At 45.3% G+C, this 21,928-nt stretch overlaps 1 protein-coding gene across 11 annotated transcripts in view; it reads left to right on the top strand.

Moving 5' to 3' along the window:
- PHACTR3 (phosphatase and actin regulator 3) overlaps positions 1-21,928 on the top strand; it is a 356,261-nt gene that overhangs the window by 74,116 nt on the left and 260,217 nt on the right. Inside the window, exon 1 of one of the 11 annotated variants that reach the window (XM_053249635.1) lies at positions 20,615-20,888. The exons of the other annotated variants lie outside the window; for them this stretch is intronic. The gene's annotated coding sequence lies outside the window, so the exon portion shown is untranslated. Of the gene's footprint in view, positions 1-20,614; positions 20,889-21,928 lie in introns of those variants that run through there. 11 annotated transcript variants of the gene reach the window in all.

Below are 21,928 nucleotides of genomic sequence, written 5' to 3'. Positions count from 1 at the left end.
CCTGTCGAGTTGTGGCTAATAAGATATTTTCCTGCTTACCGGTGCTTGTTAGGACATGCTCCTGGGTAGCAGGCAGGCCGATGTCAAATGAGAGGAGTTGTGCTCCTGGGTAGCAGGCAGACCCATGTCAAATGAGAGGAGCTGTCTGCCTGTGTTTCTGTCACCATCAATCCTGGAGGCAAACATTTGCCTAATGAGGAAGAAGCTTTTGCTACAGCATGTGAACAACCGGATTGTTATCTGAAGCCAGAGACCACAGCGACTATCTGTTCTCTTTCATCAGGTAAACATTTGAGAGTTGTGCAACACCTTGTGAGGATGATTGGTACAGTGCCTACCATGATGTTTGTCTTGTATGTACATCAGACATGATAAAAGGTCTCTCTAACAAAGCATTTCTTCGCGACACAGAGCTCGTTCTTGCTAGTTGCCTCAGGCCTCGAGAGTTGGTGTTGTGCAGTGGCTACAAAACTGAGTTGTGATGCAGGGGCCTCCTAATTCCTATCTCACTCTACTGTGAACTCACTAGGTAATCTTAGGCAAGCTAGTAGGCTGTTCACATGATGATAAATAGGGTAGGAGAAGTGTCCTACTTAAGTTCGGGAGCTGTGCGCACTCCTGTTTTCTGCTCATGTGTGAATCAAGAACAAGATGGGAGGAAGTGATCATTTGCTAAGCAGCAGCTGGCCAGAAAGAAATGCTGTACCTGGCAGCTGAACCCAGCTCTCTAATGAGGTAGAAGGAAAAACCATCCTACCCAGCTGCCACTTAGCAGATGGTCACTTTCCCCCCATCTTGTTCTTGTCTCACACATGAGCAGAAAATGAGCAAAGCATGTATAGTTCCTTAACTTGGAAGCACACTTCTCCCACTCTCTTTATCGTCACTTGAACAAGCCTGCTGTCACTGCTCTTCAGTCCCCTGCTACCTTCAGTGTGTGGATAACTACAGTGACCTTCCAGACCTAGACTACATTATCTATAATATTTATATGTACTAGTTGTGTGATAATACAACTAAAGTTATTAATTTTCCTGACAGGCCGTGGCCCAGTTGTGAGGCATTTGGCTGAGGACAGACTAGGCTAGGGTACTGGAACTGGCAGAGGGCCAGAGATATACAGTAGGAGGCTTGGCTGGTGGTTGGATACCAGCAAGTGAAGCAGGTCTAAGTGGCATGACAAATTGCTGAGACTGCTAGCCTGCCCTGGAGGCAGGGATTCTACAGGGCTTGCGGCGAGGGACTCAGCTAACAGTGCTCAGCTGGCATCGCAGCATAGAAGAGCACCCTTTCTCCACAGCGTCATAATCTGCCTAGCTTGTTGAAGGGCTAAGGTGTGGGTGGTTTCAGGAGTCCTGGGTACCCCACCAGTGCCTGATGGTTGCCTAATCTACGCTATCAAAACCCTATTCAAATACTGAGGTCATTCACATGATCAGCCCTACCAGAGTAGAAGAGAGCTCCCCCAGATACGGCTGATTGTGTGCCGTGCTGGGATCACTCCTGATCCTGCTGCTCTATCCCCGGATAGGCCTAATTTCAAACCTGGGCTAAAAATGAGCTAGGAAAATCAAGAACACACCACTGCCCACTCATGTAGGTGCCCGAGCTGCTGGTGGCCATCTTGGTCATAGACCCCAGGGGAACAAGCAGCCCAGCAGCAGGGAGATATCCCAATGCAGCATGTTGCTCACACAGTGCATTGTGGGATATCTGGCAGCCTGGTTGTTTTTCCCCTGCCTCTCGCTTGGCATGCAAGCAGTGACTGGTGGACTTGGTCCACCTCATTGGACTTGGATCATGTGGGAGAAGGCAAGTAGGCTCCTGCCTTCCACCCAGCCCTCCCCAGCTGATTTGATCATAAGAATGACCTTATTGTCTTGTATGCAATTCCAGGTGTCTGTACACATGTATATGTCATTGTGTGAATAGCCTCATTCTGATGTTATTAACAGGAGGCTGCACTCGCACAATTGTCTTCACAAATGCACTGGAAGTCTCACTTGGCACATCAATCACTGATTTCCCCGGTGCATCTCTCACGCTTACAGCATTTGTCTGGAAGCTCAGCCTCTTGGTCATGGAAATGCCTGTCATCACGCTTACAGCATTCATCTCTTCAGACAATCACTTTAAGCATGAAGGATATGCCAGGGAAAATAAGTGATTGAAACACCGGGCAGGACTTCTAGTGCATCTGTGGAGGCTGAATGCGAGTATAGCCCACTTTAAATAACCTCCAAATGGAGCTAATGACTATATGTATTCCATTTAAAAGTGAACCTGGGCACAGACCTATCAAATGCATGGCACAGTTAGGAAGTGTGCTGCTAAATGTGCATTCAGCATAATGTATAAATAACTAGGTTTGTGCAGATCTGAATGTGTGTACACTGTGTGCAGACTGAATGTGTGTTGCATGAATATAATGCTTGAATAGGGCTCAAGTGATCAAGCCAAGTATGGGAGCTATAAATGATGCACTAGTTTAGGGGTAGGATTCATCAGTAGAGCTTATGCTTTGCACATCCCTGGCACCACTGCTTGAAAGGATCTCAGATAGCAGGCCTAAGCAAGACCCATGGCTGAGGCTTGCATCAATACTACCAGTCAGGGAAAACAACACACAGCTAGGAAGACCAATGGCAGACCAATATAATAAGGGAGGTTCATCCAATCATGACCACCACCTTCTGAGGCCAGATTGGAACCTGGCAGGATTCCACTCAAGCTTTAGCCTGCACCGCTAGTGTTGCTGTCAGCTGACCCTTGGGCTGGCAATAATTTCATGCTTCCCAGGACATATCATCTTCTTCCTCAGTTTTTGAGCTGGCAGTGAAGCTCAAGTGTCTCTTTGTCTCCACGCTTCTCTGTCATGTTGGGATAGAAAAGACCTTTCACATCTCTCCCAGAATTGACAAGTCTCATAAGTGTAGGAAGTTGAATTTGTAATATGCCCTCCAACTAAGTGTTTGTGACCAGAGGATTTTTCCAGCTGGGAAAATTAGGGGGGAAACTACTCATGGTTTAATTTGAGCAGCAACCCTCCCCCCTCCATCCATAATCATGTTTTGTTTCAGATCATAGAACTAGTTTCTTTTTCAAATGCAAAAGGGCTCAAAATGTTGGTGTCACTGAGCTATTTCATTCCTACCAAGTTGCCACAACCATCTTATTCAGTTTCTGAAATCTGGGCAAAGTTTCCCAGAACTGGCCAATTAAATCTTTTATGCAGAGTGGTCGGATACCTTTTGTTTTACAAATTAACCTTTCTTAAAATTAATGTAATAGCTGAGATTAGTATAACTCTTGATTTATATCTGAAACAGCTTGGGAATACAGTCATTTGATTCAACCAATAGCTTTATACATTTCAGAATGCTCAGAAACAGGATGTCCTTGCTGTCAATTAGCGTAGAGATCTCCAACACATAATAGGATCTTGAGCTGACCTTGGTGCTGAACATTGATTAAAGAGTTAGAATAAATCATTGTCAAATTCCTGACAAACCATAAGTGAAAGAGTGACATATATGTTGAGTAGTCATATATTTATGATGGGAACACTTCAGCTTTATTATATGAGGTAACTGATATTTTGCATTAGATTACTGGAATAATTCATTGGTGGCTGCAAAGAATGAGGCTTGAGATGCAATCTACACAATATGAAATAGCAAAGTAGTAGCCTCATTTTAGCCTGTACAGGTGGAGGGTCATCTCTTTGAATGTATCCTGATGTAAAATATATCCTGCATGCAATAAACTAGGATACCAGAGAGAAGAGCTGAGCATAGGCCTCTCTCTGCCTGTCATGCTAATTTACAATATGCAGGGAGCTTTTATATGGGGAAAAGTAAGAAAACCTAGTTCCTGCCTTTCGTATTGGTACAAGCCAGAATGTTATCACCTCAGGCTAAGAACTCGTTCTGTCTAATGTGTAGATCAGCTCTAAGAAATGTCAAATGAATGTTAGTGACTGAGAGTGGAACAGATAGTAAACATACTGAGATTTATATTTTAAATCAGTTTTCTATTGATTTTTATCATTATAATAACTCTTCTAGGTGCCTGCTTTTCTGGCAGGGCAACTGGATTATATTATGCTGACTCCATTGCAAAATGTATTAAAAATTCCATATGGCCTGGTACAAAAGTGATAAAGTTCCAGTGCACATTGGAATGGGACAACCACCGTGGACTCTTAGCTGGCTGAAAGGGGCACACACTCCCCTACATAAGAACAGCCCTGCTGGATCAGGCCCAAGAGGGCCCATCTAGTCCAGTATCCTGTTTTGCACAGTGGCCCACCAAATGCCGCTGGAAGCCACAGGCAGGAGTTGAGGGCATGCCTTCTCTCCTGCCGTTACTCCCCTGCAACTGGTACTCAGAGGCATCCTGCCTTTGAGGCTGGAGGTGGCCTGTAGCCATCCGACTAGTAGCCGATGATAGACCATGAAGTTATCCAAAGCCCTCTTAAAGCCATCCAGGTTGTTGGCTGTCACCACATCTTGTGGCAGAGATTGGATTATGCGTTGTGTGAAAAAGTACTTCCGTTTGTTGGTCCTAGATTTCCTGGCAATCAATTTCATGGGATGACCCTTGGTTTTAGTGTTTTGTGAGAGGGAGAAGAATTTCTCTATCCACTTTCTCCACACCATGCATGATTTTATAGACCTCTATCATGTCTTCCCGCAGTTGTCTTTTTTCTAAACTAAAAAGCCCCAGGTGTTGTAGCCTTGCATCATAAGGAAGCTGCTCTAGGCCCCTGATCATCTTGGTTGCCCTCTTCTGCACCTTTTCCAGTTCTACAATATCCTTTTTTAGATGTGGTGACCAGAATTGTATGCAGTACTCCAGGTGTGGTCGCACCATCATTTTGTGGCATTATATTAGCTGTTTTATTTTCAGTCCCCTAGGATGGAATTGGCCTTTATCCCAGCTCCCGCACATTGAGTCAACACTTTCAACAAGCTGTCCACCATGACCCCAAGATCCCTCTCCTGGTCAGTCACCGACAGCTCAGATCCCATCAGTGTATACTTGAAGTTGGGGTTTTTCGTCCCAATGTGCGTCACTTTACACTTGCCAACAATGAACTGCATTTGCCACTTTGTCGCCCATTCACCCAGTTTAGAGAGATCCTTTTGGAGTTGCTCACAATCCGTTTTGGATTTCACTACCCAAAAGAGTTTGGTATCATCTGCAAATTTGGTCACCTCGCTGCTTACCCCTACTTCTAAATCATTTATGAATCAATTAAAAAGCACCGGTTCCAGTATAGATCCCTGGAGGATCCCCCTTCTTACTTCCCTCCATTGTGAAAACTCTCCATTTATACCTACACTGTGTTTCCTGTCTTTTAACCAGTTAGCAATCCACACATGTACTTGTCCCCTTATCCCATAACGACCAAGTTACCTCAGGAGTCTTTGAGGAGCTTTGTCAAAAGCTTTTTGGAAGCCCAGGTATAATATGTCAACTGGATCACCTTGATCCACACACTTGTTGACACTCTCAAAGAACTCCAGAAGGTTGGTGAGGCAAGATTTACCTTTGTGGAAGCCATGCTGGTTCACTCCCAGTAGGACCTGTTCTTCCATGTGCTGTACAATTTTATCCTTGAGGATGCTTTCCATCAATTTGCCTGGAATGGACGTTAAGCTAATCAGCCTGTAATTTCCCGAATCGCCCCTGGATCCCTTTTTGAAAATTGGTGTTACATTTGCTACTCTCCAGTCCTCCAGTACAGAGCCTGATTGTAGGGATAAGTTATATATTTTAGCAAGGAGGTCGGCAATTTCACATTTGAGTTCTTTGAGGACTCTTGGATGGATGCCATCCAGCCCTGGTGATTTGTTAGTTTTCAGTTTTTCTAGGCAGTTTAGAACATCATCTCTCATCACTTCTATCTTACTCAGTTCTTTAGCCTCCATCCTTGAAAAGCCTGGTTCAGGAACAGGTATATGCTCAGTATCCTCTGCTGTGAAGACATACACAAAGAAGTCATTGAGCTTTTCTGCAACCTCCATATCCTCCTTAATAATCCCTTTCACTCCCTCATTGTCTAATGGTCCAACCACCTCCCTGGCACGTTTCCTGCTTCTGATGTATTTAAAGAAGTTTTTGTTATTCCCCTTGATGCTTTTAGCTAAATGTTCCTCAAACTCTTTTCGCCTCCCTTATTGTCACCTTGCATTTCTTTTGCCAGAGTTTGTGTTCCTTTCTGTTCTCTTCATTTGGACAGGCCTTCCAGTTTCAGAAGGAATTCTTCTTCCCTTTTATGGCTTCCTTGACAGTACCTGTTAGCCATGCTGGCATCTTCCTGGACTTAGTGATACCTTTCCTCCTTTTGGGTATACAATCTAACTGGGCTTCTAGAATTGTGGATTTGAGTAAACTCCATGCACTCTGGAGCGAAGTGACTCTCCTGATTTTCCCTTTCAGCTTTCTTTTCACCATACTCCTCATTTTAGAGAAGTTTCCTCTTCTGAAATGCAAAATGTCTTCCTTGGTGATTCTCTCCCCACATGTATGCTGAATTTGATCGCACTATGGTCACTGTTCTCTAAAGGGTCGATGACACTGACATCACACACCAGGCCCTAGCTGAGCAAAAACCCCAAGGCAGGAGCTGTGCCAGAGCCACCCTCCTCTCACCTCCCTCGTACCCTCTCCCCGCATCCATAAGAGCAGCAGTGGTGGTGGAAGGGCAGAACTTACCCTGGAAGTTAAGGCCTGTGAGGTGGGCAAGGGATGGTGCCCGTGTCAGGGTGTGCCCCTGGGTGTGGGCTGGTGAGGCAGGCCAGGGCCAGGTGGAGTGAGAGGGAAGGGAGCAAAAAACCCAGTACAGGAGTGGTGGCAGCAGCAGGCAGGTGGGGTGATGCTTGCAGTGGTGGGTGGTGCCTGCACTCGTTGCCCTGTAGTGCACTCCATACTGGAGGCCACCATCTCACTTTGCCTCATGGGAGAGCCACTCATGACTCCATTGACAGTCTGAGCACAAAGGTGAAAAACGGATTTGCAAAACAAAAGTGACTCTGGTAGTAAGCAGGGATAAAGGAATCAAATCTCCCTCTCTTCTGTCCCTCAAGTAAGTGGAGTGCCCCAGGCAACTATTTATTATTATTTCTTGTTTACACAGTCAGACAGGTGTTATTGACTGGTTTGTTTTATCCAGACATCGAGTCCTTCCCAAGGACCTGGGATGGTTGAATTTTATTGTCAGTTGTTATAAATATCGTCGCAGAATATAGGCTGTTCCCAGTAAAGCTGTTTTTTGTAATTGGCTGATGGTGATTTTTGTGGCCCCTATGGTGTTGAGGTGCTCTTCAAGATCTTTTGGAACTGCACCCAGGGCACCAATTACCACTGGGATTATTTTGGTCTTTTTCTGCCACAGCCTTTCAATTTCAATTTGTAGATCTTTGTATTTGGTGATTTTTTCTATTTCTTTTTCTTCTATTCTGCTATCCCCTGGTATTGCTATGTCGATTATTTTCACTTATTTTTCTTTCTTCTCGACTACAGTTATATCTGGTGTATTGTGTGGCAGATGTTTGTCTGTCTGTAGTCGGAAGTCCCATAATATTTTTACATCTTCATTTTCGACCAATTTTTCAATTTGATGGTCCCACCAATTTTTGGCTACAGGTAGTTTGTATTTTTTGCAGATGTTCCAGTGTATCATCCCTGCTACCTTGTCATGCCTTTGTTTGTAGTCAGTCTGTGCAATCTTTTTACAACAGCTGATTAGGTGGTCCACTGTTTCATCTGCTTCTTTACAAAGGCGGCACTTGCTGTTTGTGGTGGATTTTTCTACTTTTGCTCTTATTGCATTTGTTCTTAGTGCCTGTTCTTGTGCAGCCAGTATTAAACCCTCTGTTTCTTTCTTCAAGTTGCCATTCTTAAGCCAGTGCCAGGTCATGGTGATGTTTGATTTTCCAGTTATATTGTGCAAATATTGACCATGCAGGGGCTTATTTCTCCATTTTTCTGCTCGGTTCTTGACTTGTTCTTTCTTGTAGGCCTGCTTTCTTTCATTGGTGTTATTATTTCATTATTATTTCATTATTTCATTATTCATCATCATCATCATCATCATCATCATTATTATTATTATTATTAATAATTTATTCGATTTCTATCCCGCCCTTACAAAAAAGGCTCAGGGCGCCACGACCACCCTTTTAATCAGAGAGTAATGGTGTTTATCCCCTTAAACACATCTGCTTAAGTACTCATTAAAGCAACATAAAGAAGTGGATGGACAGTGTATTCCATTTTAAAACCAAGCTATTAAAGAATGTTGTGTAGGTCGGATACCTTTTTCTTTTTTTTAGTGTCATTCCTCTAACTTTGTGTAGGATTGCTCAAATCCCACATTTTCCTATGATCTCATCTAACTTTCAAAAGTGTATCACTTCTTTCTTACCTTTTATTTATTGTTTATTTATTTATTTGTTTTATATCAAATTTATTTCATTTATAAACCACCCCATCCAAAGGCTCCAAAAATGGCTGTTGTTTTAGAAGCCAGAATATCGCGCCCCAGTGATGGGGCATTGGCTTTGTTTGGTAGCAGAAGGTAGAATGATTCAAGATATAGAGGTTGCTGGCTGGTATGACCGGGACAGTGGCTTGAGAGGTCCCAGAGCATGCTCTGAAGGCACATGGTATGTAAGCCAGCCTGGGACTGCTCAGTGCCTGCATGGATGACCACCTAGGAACACAGTGTGTGCTGCCTTTTATTTTGTAGAAGAATATGAATATGGCAAATATTTATATACCGCTCTTCAACCAAAGTCCCCAAAGCAGTTTTCATAGATAGATAGAGAGATAGATAATTATTTTTAATTATTTTTAAATGGTTTTAATTGTTTTTGAATTGTTTTTATATTGTTTTTAGCACTGTGTTTTAAATGGTGTGTGGTTTTATGTCTTTTTACATTTGTTGTACACCACCCAGAGCCTTTAGATGGAGTGGTTTATTAAATAAATAAATAAATAAAAATAAATGACAGGTATAGATAGATGGATGGTTGGATAGATAGATAAAAGGAAAAGTCAAGCTATAAAGGTACACATGGTTTGTTACATCATGGTAGCACTATTCACATTTTTACATTAAATAGATGTACAATATGTGTACTGCGTATGCCCATACAGATCCGTACACACATACAATTATGCACGCATCACATTCAATGCATGCACAGCAGTACACTTCCTATCTGTACCATGCCTTTGAGGGACCTGTATCCAGGTTCACTTCTAAAACAAACACAGGTTCAGTCATTCACCCAAAAATATGTACATGTGTACAGATACCTGTATGCACGTAAAGCATATTATCTGAATAGGGCTGGTGTGCTGCTCCTTCCCATGACATTTCTAAGCATTTCTTTTAAAACCCCTGCTAACTTGGCAAAGAGGAACCCTTTAATGTGGTGAGTCTCTTTATTCAGCAGGGGGAGAGTAACTGGCCCTATCCACCCCCAGCACAGGACCTCCAGTGACTGTTGCTGGTGTCTATCTTATGTTTATTTTTAGATTGTGAGCCTTTTGGGGACAGGGATCCATCTTATTTATTTGTTATTTCTCTGTGTAAGCCACCCTGGGCCCTTTCTGGGAGGGTGGTATAGAAATCAAATAAATAAATAATAAAAATAAAAAGGAATTTCTTTTAAAATGGTTATGGTCAGTTTACTAAAATACCTGGTTCGGAAGTCAGGGCAGAACATGCTACTGCAGAATAACGCATAGAGCAGTCAAAGAACAACCTGCGGCAATATTTAACAATAAAGAGCAGGGCAAGGGAGTTTAAGTTGTGGTCCTTGGTATTCAAATAGTAATGGTACTAGTGCACAAGAGAGTGTCTGTTTTCATCTGTGAAATGCTGGAGAGCTTGCATTACCATGGATAGCCCAATCCAACCCAGAATCCATTCTTGGACACTGTGGTCGTTCTTGTGACCATGACTATATAACTGTAGAGGTTCTTGAGACCATGGTGGTACTTTCACCAAGGAATTAATATATCAGTGATTGTCCAGCTCACATAGTGCACTGGTCCACATTAGCATGAACTGAAAACCCTTGGCTTATGTATAGTAGTATGTTGATTTGAATCTTCCTTTGTCTTCATTCAAAAGGAGGCTGAGAGTTTTCTTTCATAGATAAACACAAAGACTCACCGTCCAGTCGCCTGGCAGCTAGCTTCTTTGCAAACAAGCAGCTATCTAGCCACAGTTTTACAAGCTGAGGGACTTACAAGCTGGGGGGAAAGTGGGGGGAAATCCCAAAGATGCAACGTAAATAATGAACAGTTCTTTATTCAGCCATGAAACTTGCCTTGCCTAATGCATTTTGAGCTTGAAAAAGCTCTTCTGCAGAGGCAATAATAATATATTATCTTTCTCTGAGGATTGTATCTCACTTCTGATATTCTGGTTGAATAAAGAACTGTTCATTATTTATTATTATTATTATTATTTATTATTATTATTACATTTATATCCCACTCTTCCTCCAAGGAGCCCAGAGCAGTGTACTACATACTTAAGTTTCTCCTCACAACAACTCTGTGAAGTAGGTTAGGCTGAGAGAGAAGTGGCTGGCCCAGAGTCACCCAGCTAGTCTCATGGCTGAATGGGGATTTGAACTCGGGTCTCCCCGTTCCTAGTCCAGCACTCCCCCTTTTTCTGGTTTTTATTTTTTGATGGTACATCATATATCTCCCCCCACTTTTTACTGGATTTATAAGCTGGCTCAGCAATCCTGCCTCTCTTGCCCAGGTTCATCTAATAATTCTTGTCCAGATTCATCTAATAATTTATTGGGAATTATTAAACTGTTAACGTGTCCCTGGATTACAATGGGTGTGTGTGTGTGTGTGTGTGTGTGTGTCTAAAACAGCCAGTAAGATCAGTGGCATACAAAATGGGGTGGGCAGGGGGCCTAACCAATGATTAACTCCACCAACAAGATTATCCTGTCACACTAATAAGTCAGAAAAGAATGGGGAAGGAAGGAAGTTCAAAAGCAGTCAGCCTCTCTACTATTGACTGAACAAGAGTTACTATTCTTCACTTGTCATCATATTATTTTTGTTTCCACCAAGATCTTTAGCCTCCCATAAAATAGGTTCCTTTTCCCCTCTCAAAGCAACCTCATGAGAATCCAAACAAAATTAGAAATGTTGGCAATCTTTGGTGCATAATTTTTTGTTCCCCTGGAGTAGAGGAGCAATGGCACCAGCAGCTGTGCTGGCCAGGTAAAGACCTTTTTACCTCTCTCAGCACCCCTGCCTGGCTGCCCCTGAACATTTTATTGCCCCCCCCTGTACTTTTAAAGGTGAATCCTCACTGGATTCCCCTTTACAAGTATTAGCCACCCAAACTGCCAAACCATTTCACTCAAACAGACCAGACTGGCCGATCAGTTCAACTGAACTTGTTTGGCAATTGATTCCAATTTGAGCCGATCCACGATTCCTGGTTCGTGCACACCCCTAGCATAGATGTCTCTTTCGTCTGGTCCAGAAGGACTTTTCTTATGTCCTTTCGGTTTTATTTTATTTTTTTCCATTAAAATATTTATATCCTGACTTTCCCCCCCAAGAAACTCAAGATGGCAAAACATGTTAGCAATAATAATAATAATAATAATAATAATAATAATAATAATAATAATAAAAACCCTAAACAATTAATTTAAGATGAAGATGGAGAAGCAACATTAGCATCACCAATTTTTTTAAAGCCAAAGAAGAGAAAAAGCTGTAGCATAATAACAATAGGATCTCTACAGAGCCTGCTGGTCAAAATAACAATACAATAGTTTTGAGAGCTGGAGATGTCATAAAGCAGGGGTTCCCAATCCCCACCTTAGTTCTCCAGATATTGTCAGGCTACTACTCCCATCACCCCCACCAAAAGTCCATTGTGGCTGGGGGTGTGGGGAGTTGGTAGTCCATCAGCATCTGGAGACCCAAGGTTGGGAATCCCAGTCTTCAAACATTTGGGAAAGGCCTGTTTGCCTTTTAAGAGGAGGTTAGGACTGAGCCAATCATCTCTCAGAAGGGAGGAAGTTCCACAAAGTGGAGGCTCTTTTATGCGGTGACGTGGGGCAACCATCTCAGGCAGCAAATCATTGGGGTGCCTGCAAGGTGGCAAGATGTCGCTTGCCACCATCATTGGAGTAGCTCTTTGGAATGGATCTGACCCTTGCATGCTTTTCAAGGAGTGCCTCTCCTCACACTCCTTGAAAAGTTTGTGAGAAACACAAGGTGAGAAGAGGAGGCTGCCGGTGACCCTCCCCTCCCCTCCCCACCACTGCCCTGTGCCACTTTCAGAGCTTGCAAGGGTCCATTTTTAAAGGGGTGTGGAGCAAGGCAGTATTTCTCACATTGCCTCAGCTACCACAATGCCTTGGGCCACCCCGGAGCTGCGGCAGAGAATGGATGCTTGTTCTCTCTTCCATGTAAGGGTTAAAAAGTGCACTCTGGGCCAGGAGTTAGCAGCAGTGCATATGAGAAAAGTGATCTGAGAGGAACAAAAGCAACTTCCCCCACAAAATAATGTATTCATTCTCCAGCCTCTCTGCTTTGTTACAGGTCTTAAAATGCAAAAACCGAAGCAAAAGGAGAAAGGTGCTCATTAGCAAAGGCCAGGTTTTCTGCAAGCAAGCGGCAGAGAGCCGAAAGAGCTGGCAAAATTACCTCTCAGCAGAGCACTGGGCATATTGATTAAGCCCACAGCAAATGTCTGCAGCCATTCCTTTCAGCCAAGCTTGCCCTGACACCCTGCAAATGCAACCTGTCACCACAACTGGAAGGAGGTGGCACATTCCCCCATTAGCACTTCCCTTCTGCATCAGAGAGATGGGAAGGATGGAGCAGGACACTGACTGCAGTTTCACGGCTCCTACAGAAAGGAACTGGTGCTTTTACATTTAAAATGATGACAGGCTTCAAGTGGAAAACTTCATGTGCAAATCTCCTTTGAGATATTGCTTACAGCTGCTTGCCTGCAGCTTCTTTTCCCTTTCTCTCTTGGTATTCCAGTCCCCTGGCTTGGATTCTGCAACATTTGCCTTTCCTGAAACTTAATTTTTAAGTCTTTCAGCACACATACTGGGAGCATATCCCCCGAGAGACTTATTGGGGTACTGGGTGTATTTGTTCAGTGCACTGGATTCTCATCAGCTACACAGCACCTAGGCACAACCAGCAAGGATTTCCTACCCATCTAGGTGGCAAGAAAATTGTAGAATATGCACAGATGATGCTATTTGCCAGAGGGAAGGGACAATGGAAAACCCACGGATGCAGGGGTGTTGCAAGATTGGGGTGGGCCCTGGAACAAAAATGGCCCCTTGCCACCTTCTCCTTCACTCCATCTTTTTAATGAGGGCAGGATTCAAAATGGGTCCCCAAAAACTTTAACTGAAGATTTTTCCAGCTCTGCCTCAGTTTTTGAAGTGGGGGTGGCCAGGAATGCCAGGCAGCATTTTTTCCTCTTCCTCCTCTCCTCCTGACTGGCTGGCTGATGCCCAGTGACCTTTCCCCCAGGCTGAGAGATGGGTGGACCAAACCTGAGCACTAACCAGCCAGTCAGGAGGAGGAGAGGAGGAGGAGAGGAGGAAGGGATGCTGCCTGACACTCCGCCTCCCTTATTGGAGAGGATTGTTCTGTTTTTGTTTAAAGCCAAGAAGAGTCCTCAGATCAGGAAGGAACAGCATGTCAGTGAGCTGGGGAATTGGAAAGGGGAGATTGGAGAGTGAGCTGTCACCCAGCTGGTGGGCTCCCCTTAGGGGCCTAGGGACATTTGTCCCTCCCTCCCCATTCAATAATAGCAATGCCCTTGCTATGATGCATTAAAGATCAGAGATGGGCAGCTGGGATTCTGCATGAGTAATCTAGCTTCCAGAAGCTTCCTACCTGCACTCCATATAACCTGAGCTCCCAAGGACCCCTTTATTATGTACTTCAGCGGCTTTCGCCCATGCAAGCTGAGACGTGGACAAAGGGTTCTTAACGCCCCCCCCCCCAGCGTAATCAGCAGCAAAGGCTTTGCTTGAGTTTTGTGGACTACATTTCTACCTTGCTTTTCTGCCAATGCACTCAAGGCAATTTACAGTTTAAAGCAACGGCTTATGATACAAGAGAGAGACAGGGACTGAGAGGGGAGAAGAAAATGAGGAACAAGTTCTGGGAGTGGAAGAAATGAGGAAGGGGGCATACTCTGGCCTCTGCCACCCGCCAGACGTAGGGTTGCCAACCTGCCGGGATTGTCCTGGAGCCTTTAGAAATCAGCATCAGTCTCCAAGCCGTAGTATCCAAGGAAAAGGTATGCAAGGACAAGGCCATGGAGTGGTATCTGGTATAGTTTAATGAAATCGGTATTATGTAAGAGAGGCAAGTGCAGACTGTTTTTCAGGGCTCTTGCTGCTGGCTGTTTGTTAGCCCCGCCTCTACTCCAGGACTGGAATACAAGTAACTAAAGCCCCATTCAAAAGCTGGCCTGGATCAAGGAATGGATTGACCAAAAACACCACACAGGCCACTCCTCAAATAAATCCTGAAGATTTTAAATGGCTGGATATTATCAACAATATTGATAATATTGTTGATAATATTATGATAATATTATCTCACTGGTAATTCAGAGAGGAGCCATGTAATGGTGCAGTGGGGAAACGCTTGACTAACAAGCAGAAGGTTGCCAGTTCGAATCCCCACTGGTACTATATTGGGCAGCAGCGATATAGGAAGATGCTGAAAGGCATCATCTCCTACTGTGTGGGAGGAGGCAATGGTAAACCCCTCCTGTATTCTACCAAAAATAAAACCACAGGGCCCTTTGTGCACCATGTGAGGGGCCTGTACCAAGGTTCACATTTAAAATAAATGCAGGTACAGTCATACACACAATAACATTAATGGTGTATAGACAATTGTACATTTGTACAACAAAATGAGGCTGTTCATATAACCAGGGATCCCTGAGTAGGAGAGGGTTAAGAGGAATTCCCCATTGTCTGGGAAACTGGGAGCCCTCCCAACCAGTGTTCCCTCTAACAGGGATTCCCAGATGTTGTTGACTACAACTCCCAGCATCCCCATCTGCAATGGCTTTTGCTTGGGGATTCTGGGAGTTGTAGTCAACAACATCTGGGAATCCCTGTTAGAGGGAACACTGCTCTCAACCCAGCTGTGCTGAACCCGGGTAGCCCAGATTTGATAGATTAAAAGTGAAGTAGGAGGATAACCAAGCCTGTTTTACCTTCTTCTGTGGTAATCTCTGTGTGTGATCTGCAAGAAATGCAGCTTTGGCTGCTGGTGGCCATGTTTGTTACAGAGTTCTGGGTTTGCAAGCGAGAGGCAGAGCTGAGCTGCTGCAGTATTGAGGGCTGCTTCTCTGCTGCTTGTGCAATGCATTGTGGGACAGTGGAGGACCCAGTTCTGGTTTTCTTCCCTCCTGGAGTGCACAGCAGCCTGATTGTTTGGGGAATGGGTAAGTTAACCTAACCAGAAGTTCAGGTCATCTGGGAAGTATGAGTCAGAAGCATGATTCTCCTCCAGTCCACCCCCTCATGGTTGTGAGAATGGGCTCAATGTCTGAACAGGGATACAGTTTGCATGGGAATGAGTGACTGTCCAGCTTCAGTGTTGTTAGCCAGTCAGCCCTTCTTCAGTTCAAAATATGGCTCCTGTTCAAGATCATAGAGCCAGTACAGGTTTGGTTCCTGTATTTCTGATTGTGATCTAAAGTGCCTGACCAGCAGGCAGATTATCTTTCAGCTGCAGCCAGAGTGAAATGCCTGTTCTGTAGGGATGTGCAAAACAATTCGAGCTTGAAATGAGTCGAATTTGAAATGGCTGTTTCGAGTGATTCAAGCTCAAAATGAAACACCCTAAAAATAAAGGACCTGTTTCGAGCTTGAATTGAAACTATCCATTTCGAGCTCGAATCATTTCAAGTGTTTCGAGCACCATTTTGGAGGGCTGTTTTCCCCTTGCTGATTAGTTTCCTGTCACTGGCTTCCAATTGGCTTGTGATCGCCTTGCTTTTTGGTTGGCTTGTTACCATACAATCAAGTGTTGTCATATGCAGTGTCCCCATTGGCTGGGGGGAGGGAGGGGGCACACAAAAGGACGGAGTTTCAAATATATTTAAGGGCTTGGGAGGCAGAAAGTCCTTACAGCCTGCCAATGACTCTTGAAGAGGAAGGACATCAGGAGAGGGACAGAGACTGCAGCTGTACAGCATTAGAGCAGGGCAGAGTGGTAGTGATTGGCGTGGCCCTGCCTGGCCCAGTGGAGAGACAGAGAGTGCCTGTGGCTTATTTCTCTCCCACCCCCCCTTTTAATTTGCAGCACAAACAACTACTTTTCTTTCTATTTTTTAAAAAATTGTACCAACAGCCCCAGTGGCTTTAATAGCCAGCCAGCCAGCCAGCCAGCCAGCCCCCATTAGCTTTAATAACTAGGTGTTGCTGTGCTGACTGTTTGTTTGTTCTTTTGCAGCCCCAAGCTGCACCTCTTTGCTACTGCTCCTGTGTGCCTGGATTGGAATGGGTTTTTTTGCTGGGGGGGGGGCGGTTGGCAGGCTGGTGTGCTGTGACTTCTGTCCAGTGCCCAGCTTGCCCAGGCTTTCTGTGTTTCCCTGGTGTTCCCCCCCCCATTTTTAAAATTGTTGGGTGGGTGGGTGGGTGGGTGCCTGCCTGGCACCCACCTCCCCCCACCCCCACTCACTGTTGAGTCTTGACCCTAGTACCTCGGGGAGCAGCACTGTGCCAGACTCCAGCAGAAGAGACTGAGAGAAGACACCAGAAAGTAAGCCCCCTTAGACCACTGGTCAGGTTCTTAGAGAACTTAAAGTTCTTAATCTTTAAATAGGGCCTAGTTTGGTGAAGGGATTTTAGGTAGGCTCTAGGACTGTAGGACAGGAGGGGTGGGTTAACTTAGGAGAGGCCACAGTATTTCCCTTCCCTTAGACTTACCCCATGGTTGCGCTGTCACTCTCCTCCAAAAAAGCCCCCTCCCCAAATAAAGCCTCCTTCTAAATTTGGGGGGACTTTTCTAGCTTCTCTGTGTGCAGTACAGTGCTATAGATACACAGCATACTAGACCATCCCCAACCCCTTTTAAAAATACCCCCGTTAAAGGTGCTTCCTTCCCCACCCCACCCATCAGAGTTAGGGCATCAATTAAAAAAACACCAAGATGTCTGGGAGGGTGCGAGACAAAGTCAGGACTAGATTGCTAGGCAGAGAGAGGGGTGATGCTAGTGGTGATCATCAGTGATGGTGAGAGGGGCCCTCTCCCCAAGATGTCCCCACTGCTGTGGTGCCCCACAGGCTCACCTTTCTGGAAGTGCTTGGTCCCACGGCGCAGTTTGTGGCAGCTGAGGTAGAATTAGGAAGGAGAGAACAAGCCTCTGTCAGGGAAGAAGCTCTTCCTGTGGGAGTGGAGGAGGAGGTATCGTTGGCTGCTAGCCCAGCCAGATCACTCTCTCCATCCTCCCCAATCCTCGTTGGCAGTGTGATCTCCCCCTCATCTGAAACTGAGGAGGAATAGAAGGAAGTAGTTCTGCTTCTTGGACTTTCTCAGCCTCAGACCAAGGGCGGTGGTGGTGGTGGCCCCCAGAAGGAACCCACAGCCCCAGTTGTACCACCACCACTTCAATGGCCCCAGATACATGGCAGCATGGTGTGTGACCACTTTGAGCTCTGCCATGGTGACCAACTCATGCTGTCTGCACCCATTGCAGGGGACAGGTCAGCATGGGGGAGGACCCCAAGAATGTCGGTTTTCCCTGGCTGCTCCTACTGCTTGCCCCCTACTATAAAATCCCCTCATGCATCACCTTAAGCAGGAGGGTGGTATAGCCACCCCCTACCATGCAGCAAAGCACAGGAGGGCTATGCTGCATGTGCAGGTGCTGGACAGCAACCACATGGCAGATGAGCTGTTGGGGTGGAGGGATGGCTGTCCGGGCAGTCAAACCTTAGCAGTGTACAAATTTGATTATTTTTTGATAAAAATATGACCCAAGGATGAAGGGCAAAGCAGTCATCCTTTACCAACTGCCAAGGTGGAGGGACCTCCTGGTCAAAGATGTTAGGCAAGCAGAGGAGAGGATGCTGGGGCGCGACCAGGAGGAGGGTACTGGAGTGCCTACTGCTGGTGCACAGCCTACCCCAGCAGCTGCATCGCTACTGCTTCCCAGTCCAGCAGCATGGTGTTCGTGGTAGGGCCAAGGGAGTGAGTAGTTCCACCTCAGTCTTCCACCCAGTGGATCATGTAGCACTTCTTTGGCACCTTGCCGGGGGGGGGGGGATGGGAGGAGCCCACAGAGCCCTTCAGCAGTGCTGAGCAGTGTGTTCTGCAGTACCTGCAGGAGCAGATGGCAGGCCGGGAGATAGATCCAATCCAGTTTTGGGCAATGCATCACCAAGTCTTTCTGGACTTGGCAGCAGTTGCCGGACGGTTCCTCTTGTGCCCACTAACCAGTGTCCAGAGCAAGAGGGTGTTCTCTATGGCTGGGGATGTGCCATTGCACATGCTTGGATGCTGACTTGGTGGAGCAGGTAGTTTTCCTGAAGGCCAGCCTCCCCCTACTGGGCTATCTAGAGTTGGCCATGGAGGGTGAGTGACTCATGGTCACCCCCACCCACTTTAACACCACTGGCAGTTTGCCTCACGCTGGCCAACCCCAAACCAGATGTGTCACACTCTGCCCATTAATTCTGTGACAAACACAGACATGCAGACATGCACACATGCCACTGTCACAGCCAATGATGAGATGATGGACTGGTGCCCTGACCCATGTGTCAGGCTGTGGGCATGGTGTTATCTAGACAGAGGCAGGCAGGCAGGGATGTACACTAGAGAAGAAAGAAGAGTCCCTCTCATGGTAAGAGTATAGAAGCTTTGTTTCTTGTCAGACCACTGGTCCACCAGGCTATGATTGCTCTATCCTTCTGTCTCTCTGTGGCATGTATGATTGTTTGTTTGTTTGTCCTTCTGTCTCTCTGTGGCATGCAGGATTGTTTGTTTGTTTTCTCAGCACTGAGTAAGTATAATATGCTTGCTGTGCTATTGCTGCTATGACTATCTGGTTTTTCTGGATCTCAGATTGACAGAGGCCAAACTTGAGTGCCTGTCTGAGTTGTGGTTTGTTTTGTTTGTGAGATAGTGTTGTGGTGAGAAATGGACAGTGGCAGCTCAGCTCTCTCTCTCTTGCTCCCCCCCCCCATTTTCTTGGTGATTTCTGTTTGATGAGCACCATGTCTGGCCTTGACTCAACTTGTGCTTAACAATTAACTTGTGCTTCACTCACTGCTCTGGTGTGCTCTTCATTCTGCATTGCAAGGTGTACTCAGTTCAAATGTGACTGTAGATGTTACTGTAGTTGAGCTTATGGCTATGCTTAAGAGTGTTGCTGTGGCAGCTGTTGCTGTGCTGAAGTAGTCATAATTGTGTGAGAGAGAGCAACTTGTGCCAGTGATGTTACTGCAGTGTAGGCACTGTAGCTGGCAGTGGATTCTGGATCAGTGATTTTTTTTTCTTTGGTCATTTTTGTACTGCCTGTGTGTTCTATGTCATGAGGGACAGATTCCCTTCTACTGTGTGCTTCTGCAGTGTTTTTCAAGGCAGCGTTACAAACTGTGCACTTTGCTTGTTCTGGGATGGTGGAGCATGATGGGTGCTACCTACCACCCAACCCACAAAAGAAATGGGCAAGCAGGCAATTTAAAACAAATTTTTAACCTTTTCCCATAGGATCCTATGCAGGTTTTGGGGAAAGGCTAATAAACAAAAAACACCCACTTGCCCATTTATTTTTGTGGGTTGGGTGGTAGGTAGAACCCATCATGCCCTACCACCCAACCCACCTTGATGTCCCTGGGACCTACCCATGGGGAACAATGGGGTGTTTCAAGTTCCCTGTTGTTCCTTATGGCCAAAACACTTGAAACACACAAAACAAACATTTCAAGTATTTCGATGAAACATTTCAAGGAGTCTGAGTTTCATTTCGAGCTCAAAATGAAACATTAAATCTGTTTCGTGCACACCCCGACTGTTCTGATGTGTGCAAAACAGGGCCAGTTGCAGGCACTTTAGAGAATGGGCAAAACACTCAGCTGTGGCATTTGCTCCCAAAATGAGGGTAGAATCTTTTCAAGTGGCGGCTGCTGCAGCAGTTTGCTGACAGTGCTAGAAAAACAAATATTGCTGTGGAAGAAAGGACTCTCTCTGGTTTTCCAGTGCCAGCCAAAGAAGTTATATGGGAGGCTGGAGAGGGGGAGGGGCTGGTCTGTAGGAGACACCATAAGGCGCTGACATTTCTGGAGTAGGTTTGATTTCCAAGCTAAGCTGATCCTATCAGCTGATTCTACAGGTCCCTTCTGCCACCTTTCTATTCCTCCTCTTCTCCCTCCCACACCTCCAGTTGAAAAGGCTTATGGAGAAAAAGCTTCTTCTACAGGAAGGAGAGGAATTTGCACAAAGAGGGGGAAATGTCATCTGGCAGCTTGTCATCAGGGGGCGACTGTAAAGGAATGGGGCCCATTTCTTAAGCCTGCACAAAATCGCAACACTGCATGCATTGCCACAGACACAATCCAGGCAACCACCAGTATAAGACCTACACATCTGGTCTCCCCTCACTCCACTCACTAAAATTAGAAACGAGTCCACAAATGTAAATAGAATCTGTCTAGACTCCAGAAAGAGGCCTGTGCATGGGGATTTTAAAAGGGAAAAGGTGAAGGATTTCCAAGTGATTACACTGAGGAAGCCTGCAAGGGAGCAGACCTTTCTTGCCCGCCTGCTGCATTCAGCGTGATTCGAAGAAAAAGCAGCCCTCTGAGGTAAGTTGCAAGATGCTTCGGAGGCTGCTTGAGAAAGGTCTGTAAATGTTTGTTCTGTCTTACTGGTGGTATTTCAGCAGTACCAGGGGATTATTGGCAAATAGACTCGAACAACGTGTTTTCTATTTCTGGAAGCAGAGATGGTTGCTTTAGAAATAGCTGAAATGTACACACATTTTCCCCCACTTTGCCAGGGATTTGCATATTCTGTGCACTTGCCAACCATCATTTTCCGTATGCAGCACTTTGATCATAAGGGTTGGTGTTGGCTTTTGATGGATTATTTTAACCACAGAGGTTCTGTATTTTAAAAGGCAACTTGTTACTGCTACAGTGTTTTGTTGACTGGTTACTGCTAGGGTCTTGGCAGGGGTATATTGTGTGATCTCTTAGAGATAAGGAGGAAACCTTCCAAAAACTTGGGATTAGAGATGCGCCAGAACCCCCTGAGAAATGTTGCTAATGTTATTTAAAATCTTTTAGCACTCCTCAAAATTCCTCACAGGTGTCACCAGAGGTAGACCCCCAAATCCTCAAATTTGCTTTGAAATTTGGTGACAAGCCCATTTGGAACATCACTGTGGAAACCCCAGTACCATCTGAGACAGCCTTAGGTGACTCTGTTCTAGATATGTAGTTTCTTGCAAAGACTAGTACTGTGTATGTGCACCAGTGTGAGATCCTGAGCATTGCTGAGCTGTTGCTTGGGTAGGAGAACTGACAATTCCCTTGAAACCCACTGTATGTCACAAAAATGTGCTCCTGAGGGTTGCATGACCCTCAGGGACATATTTTCATGACATGCAGTGGGCTTCAGAAGGAAGACAACATCGGCAAAAAATGCCCCTACTCCCACTCAAGCAACAGCGCAGTGATGGTCTGGAACTCACATTGCTGCACATGTTCACTGCTAGTCTAGATTTTGGCTGCTCATATTTATTTTATTTTTTGAAAGGTATACATTGAGTTCTTATTTTGAAAGAAAGGCAAAGACAGATGCATACTTTACAAGATGAAGCAACAGAACACATACCATTTAT

This window comes from Hemicordylus capensis, chromosome 4, assembly GCF_027244095.1.
Source record: "Hemicordylus capensis ecotype Gifberg chromosome 4, rHemCap1.1.pri, whole genome shotgun sequence".
In the NCBI taxonomy this organism is placed as follows: domain Eukaryota; kingdom Metazoa; phylum Chordata; class Lepidosauria; order Squamata; family Cordylidae; genus Hemicordylus; species Hemicordylus capensis.
This window is presented reverse-complemented; position numbering and strand designations above follow the sequence as displayed.